Consider the following 6675-nt stretch of genomic DNA (forward strand, 5'->3'; position numbering starts at 1 on the left):
TATATATGTATTATGTATATGTATGTATGTATGTATGTATAACACGCTTGTATTACAAAAGATATAGCATGTTAGAGTATATTTTAGTGTATTCATCCCTTGTATTACAAAAGTGTTAACGGATTACATTTATATTATTTAGATAGTAAATACAAAAGTGATTTTTAATTTTGACCAATGTTGACCTGGAAAGAGACCAACTTTGGTCGCTAATTATCCAGAAATTCAAATTAGCGACCAAAGTTGGTCGCTAAATATCCAGAAAACTAAAATTGGCGACCAACGTTGGTCGCTCAATTTAAATCAGATTTATTTATATTTTATATAATATTTAAAATAGTAATGTAATTGTTAAACGTTAGAACTGGGTCCCATATTAGCGACCAAAGTTGGTCTCTATCTGCTTCCCCTTTAGTGAGAAACCAACGTTGGTCGCTAACTTTGAATTATATTTATTTATATTTTATAATTTTTTAAATAATAATATAACTATTAAAATTTTATAACTGGGTCCCAGATTAGCGACCAAAGTTGGTCTCTATCTGCTTCCCCTTTCGTTAGCGACCAACTTTGGTCGCTAATTTTAAATTATATTTATTTATATTTTATAAATTTTTTTAAATAATAATATAGTTGTTAAAATTTTATAAGTGGATCCCACTTTAGCGACCAACGTTGGTCGCTAATTTCAGTATGTTTGACCAAGCAAGTCTGACCAGTCCGGTCAACATTTTGACCAAATTAGCGACCAAAAAGCTACCAACATTGGTCGCTAATGTATTTAGAATAATTATTTAATTATTTTCTCCAGTTTAGCGACCAACGTTGGTCGCTTTTTTTTGACATACCAATTTTGGTAGCCAAATTTTGGTCGCTTTTTTTTGGATTTCTAGTAGTGTACGACCTTATCTCTACCTTGTGTAGGTAGAGAGACTCTCAAGTTCGTTTAGTTGTTAGCAGGTGTATACATCAAAAGGGTGGACTCCTGCCCTTACCCCTCCTAATCTAAGAGAGTCTTCAGAGTCCTAAAAAAAAATCTACCTAACCCGGTTCAAGAAAAAGCCCTTGGAAAAGAACCGTGGTCAAAAGAAAAACCAAGGGGAAATTACTACATTACCTAAAAAGAGAAAATAAAATAAAATATAAAAAATAAAAAAATATCTACATGGACTACTTCCCTCAAGAGTACTGTCCAAGTGGTCCGTCCTCAGGAAAAGTCCATTCTTTTAAAAAAAGAATTTATTTAATTAAACGAACACAGCTAAAGTAGCATGAAAAGTCACCTAGACAATCTCATCACCCCACACTTAAAATTGTGCATTGTCCCCAATGCACACCATAACTAATAAAAGGGTAAAAGAGACTCCCTGGTAGGCCAAAGGCCGAAGCACTAACAACTCATGGGGTACTCAGACTTCTCCCAAGCTTGGTCCTTCGTGCGGGTATCTCACACTTAGTTCCAGCCATTTGGTTTGTTGTTGCATCCTTCCAATACCTTTGCTTTCCATTCTCCTAAAAAAATAAAAAATTGACACTACAAAAATAATACAATTAAAAAAAAAAGAAAAAATAAATAAAAGAAAGCAATAAAGCTGGGTTGCCTCCCAACAAGCGCTTGATTTAACGTCGCGGCACGACGCGAATCACTTTTTGCCTCCACCTCGAGCTTATGAATTGAACCCCAAGTTTTGCTTCAAGCTTATGATTATGCTCTTGGGGCGGTACAAATTCTTGCGAGCCAAAAATTAGATAAAATCTTATGCACTTGTTGGCTCTCGACTGAGGAGTGTCACCTTGCCTAGACGGCCTTGAGAAATCCAAAATATAAGGCTCTTCTACCTCTTCCTTGGACTCCTTTTTATGCTCATAAGGGTGAATTTCCATTTCACCGTTTGAACATAATGTAGAGAAGTGTTTGGAATGAGGCCCAACGCGCTCAAATACATGAACTTCAAGATTTTTAACCTCCTCAACACCAATCACACTAGAGTCAACTAAATTTGTATCTTCAACGTCCTTGGTTGACTCTAGTATTACTTCTTCAACATTGACATCCTCAAATTCTAGTTGGCTAGGTTGTTGATGTTCTACTCTGACCTCCCTAATTAACATCTCAAATTCATGCTCTTCTTGGCTACTATCCTCAATATTGGCTTGTTGAGCATTAAAAGCTCCACCCACTTGACTCAATTGAGCCTCCAACTTGCGAATAGTTGCCTCTTGCCTTTCTATGTGCAATTGTTTCTCCTTGTTTTGTTCCAGAAGGCACTTTAGCATATCCTTGATCTCCTTCAAGTCTGCATTCCCAGGTTCTTTGTTCCTATTAACTTCACAAGAAAAGGTAGAACCATCATAGTAAGGGGTTGGGGGAAAATAAGAAATATAAGCACAACCATGAAGGTGACCATTTTGACACACACATCACACACATTACACAAAAAAGATTGAGTTGGTGCACATAACTCGCTCTTAGGAACGTTTTGAAAATTTTGCCACGGGTGATTTTTTTCACAATATGTATGGAGATCAATAGTAGAATTATCTACACCTAAATTTCTATAATTCCAAGATGCCATGTTTCTCAAATCAACAGATATAAAAAAAAATATAAAAAAACAAAATAAAATAAAAGCTCAAACTTGAACCCTAGCAATATATACAACTACAACTACACCGTTAGTTCCCCGGCAACGGCGACAAAATTTGATCACGCCCAACTCTAGTCCTAAAAAGGATAAGCGGTCGCTACAAATATAATCCGGTCTAAAAGTCCGGAGTCGAATCACGCAGAGAACTAAGGTTTAGCTGTATCTGTTTAATATCACCAAGAAGACAAGATTGAAAATAAATAAACAGCTGAAAACTAACTATACTTGAATTATAAACAATTAAAATAAATGTCTAAGGTAATGGTTTTCCCCGTTGTTGATTTCCTTGGTTGTATGTTTCTTATAGCGTTGACTTAGTTGCTTCTATCAATCATGAACTTTCCAGTTATCATAAATCTCTCTCAAGCAATTATGATAATTTACTAGACGCACTCTCTCAAGCTACGCTAGCTAGATTCACATTACAGTTCACTTAGATTGCACCCGAGGTATCGTTATCTCTAATCCAACCTCTAAACCCTCGGTTATGACTCTCGTCTATACTCCGGGAGTGATGTTGTTCAAACAACTACCTAAATATGCACTCTCTCTCAAGCAGATACATAATAAATAGGAACGGCTAATTGAGGATCCTTTCAATTAACCACAATCAAAACATAGTTGAACAAATAGAAATAAACTAATTCAAATCTATATTACTTATAACAACCAATTCATCCCCAACGGGTTTCACCAAAATCTTAGATTAAGGTTTTTAGCTACTCATGACAATGGGTAAATCAAATACTGAAAGATTCATAATCATGAATTGCAAGAAAATAAAGAAGAAAAGAAATAAAGATGTTTTAGGTGATCTCTCACAATTGTTTGTCTTGCCAACGTACTCTCTAATAATGTTACCTGCCTCCTTTGGGCGAGTTCTAGTATTTAAATAGGGTTTTTGGCTAAGAATTCCGGAGTTTACACTTCAGTCCCTTAAGTTCCCGTCGCCTGCCGCGGTCCTACCGCGCCCACGCTGGGACCGCGGCCAAACGGCCTCTCTGAATCTCCTCTGACAGCTCACCGCGGTCCTACCGCGCCCACGCTGGGACCGCGGCAGTTCACCTCCAGGCCTCGTTTGTGTATTTCAAATGGTTCACTCGGCGACTTTGATGCGATTGACTTCTTTTTCTTCCATAAATGATACAAAACCACTCCATAGCCTTCTTCTAATGTATGTAACCTGAAAAACATGAAAAGCACTAATAAGAGCATTTTGCTATCACTTTTACAATAAAAAGTCTACAAGAAAGTGGTTCTTTTGGGGCTAAATCATAGTTCAATTCACCTATTATCAGTTATGTCGAGTTAACATTTTTTTAAAATTTTCTTACTAATCATCAGTGAGAAAGCTATATTTGATTTTTTTTTTCTTCTTCTTAATATTTCATTTTGCAATTAGATATCCAAAATGGAGAAATCTCAGCTCGCAAGTTTCCAGAGTAGAAGGATTGAACAAGTATTTTGCAAGCATAAAGGCCAACTATAATACTGTAAAGGACGGTACAGATCTAGAAAATGTAATACAACAAGCTACGGGTCACGATTTTCCCAAGAACCATTTTTTCCCCAAGGTCATTTTTAATCAGGAAAAAAAAAACTTTATGAGGAAATGTTTGTTTTTACATAACTTTTTTCTTAAAAAAACGTGTGTTTATGTAATACACGCTAAGTTTAGAAATGTCTAGTTTGAGGACCTTGTCATGAGGTCAGCCAAATCCAAGACCATACACGTAGCTTAGGGACAAGTGTCAATTTTAACTTACGTTAAATGATATAGCAAGTCAAGATTAAGAATCCTTATATGGTCTTGACCCCTCACTGTACCAAAATGCTGATTATATTAATCGGGTAAAAAGCAGCAGCCTCACAAATCACAACCACTGATTACAGATGGCCCCAGCGTGGACATTTCTAGTTATTGACCTTTGAAATCACACTTGCTTAACAACATCGATCATGTACTACGTAGAATGCTTTGGCATATTCATAATAATTCAAATTTTAAGAAGTGCAAATTTGTAATTTCATATTCTTTCAATTTTCTGTTTTTATATATATATATATTTGACTTTTAAAGAAAGTTACTTGTTGTAATAAGTTAATGACCGGATGATATAAGATTCATATACTTTTAATGTACAAATAAAACCTAAACCCACATCTATAATGAGAAAAAGAAAGAACAGAGAAAGAACAAGAAGTTAAAATGTAATAATTGCTGATCAATTTCAGGTTGCTTTGTTAAAAAAAAATAAAAAATTAGGGTTTGTTCGGTGGACAAATCATTTTGTGTTAACATATTTTAAGTGGTATAATGTATACCGTCTATCTTAATGCAAACATTAATAACTACTTTCACAAACCTATAACTTATAGGTCATATATCCAGTCTCTCTTCAAGTTACTTCGTCAAAAGAAATAAAATGAAAAGGTCAAAGTTATTTCGGCTGAAAAGTGTTAGCTTGTCTTGTGTAGCATTAAATTCGGCTGAAAGATGCCCCTTCTAATTAATACTATACAATAGCACCAGAAAATGTGGTCTTTTTTCCACTGTAGCAGCCAGCAGGTAAAGCTTTGTGCTTACTCTAAAACCCCTAAAGCAGCCTATAATTCAAAGTCGCTGAGTTTCTGGTATTTGATTCATCAAACTTTTAGCTAACGAAACAAATTCGTCAAATACTTCCTTCTCCTACTAATACAAGCATTTTAGCAAATCCAAGTTCAGAGAACATTTTAGGCTTGCTTAATTGCCTTGTCTACCTCTTTTTCCACTTCATTTATTGTACTACTAATTTGTTCTAGAAGTAACACTCCGAAATTTTATCTCCAACTTACTAGTACAAAAATTAGCTGCAATTTTCGGAATCTTACGTATGCATAGGAAGCAGAAAGAAGAAATGGCATTAGTACGTATTATTGGCAAATTAATATTCTAATGAGATGATAATCTTCATCTTCTGTTCCCTGTTTGGTGTCCACGAGATAACTCAATCTCATCAACTGCTAAAATAATATTAACGAAATCCTTGAGAAAACCACAGTACTAATTAACAACATAATGGAGATTGACTCGATTGAAACTTGCCACCTGTCTCTATTAATTTTACTATTAGATATTTGAAGAGTCAAAGTTTCAAAGAAAAACTCCGCACTTTGTTCTAGCTAAGCCGTCGCATGTTCGCTAATCTTTGTTTAAGAGTAAAAATCATCTTGTAATTCGTCACCATTAGAAAAAAATAGCTTAATTTGTCATCATGGCAAAAAATCTTGGATTTACTTAACACAAAAAATATATCTTCTCCAGTAATGACTTGTCACAAATTTAGGGTTTGCTTGTGGGGAACTTGCCCTAAATAGCTACCACGTCATTACAGTTGACCTCTTCAACCCCCCTCCTCCCAGCCCCTCCCCCATCCGCAAACGGAAAAAAACAATTTGTTTACAATTTGTTGTTATGTGAATGTCGTTATTTATTGTTGAGAGGTGTTCAATGGCCCTCAACAAACTTTGAATTATATAATGCTTCTTTTTTTTCTTCATTATCTCCAACACCAATTATTTAATTTGGAAGAGTTCATATTGTTCAATATAGAGTGTGAAACTGATACGAAATCAAAAGCATGTGGACGCTTTTTAAGTTAGTGTGATCATGCATATTTGTTTAATTGCCATATGTATTATACCCATGCAACTCGTTATGACACACAAATCAAATATATATTTCTTGTTTAGGATAAAATTATTTTACAAAAAGGTGGCTGATGATGTATTTTAAGATTAAAAATGGGAGAAGATTAGTAATTTGTTGAGCATAAGCTGTTGAAATTTCTTGTACGTGGTTAAGCTTCATGCAGACTCGTGTATAGTTGCAAAGTGACATCACAGGAAAGAGCATGCATGTCATTCGGTCAACATATCCAGATGTTTCTGTAGCAATCCGTGGCCTTCTTTTCTTCTTTTTTTTTTTTTGTGTTGGTAGTGGGGGGTGGGGGGGGGGGGGGGTCTGGGACTGGGTTGGACTGGG

This window comes from Nicotiana attenuata, chromosome 7 (assembly GCF_001879085.1).
Source record: "Nicotiana attenuata strain UT chromosome 7, NIATTr2, whole genome shotgun sequence".
NCBI classification, from domain to species: Eukaryota; Viridiplantae; Streptophyta; class Magnoliopsida; order Solanales; family Solanaceae; genus Nicotiana; species Nicotiana attenuata.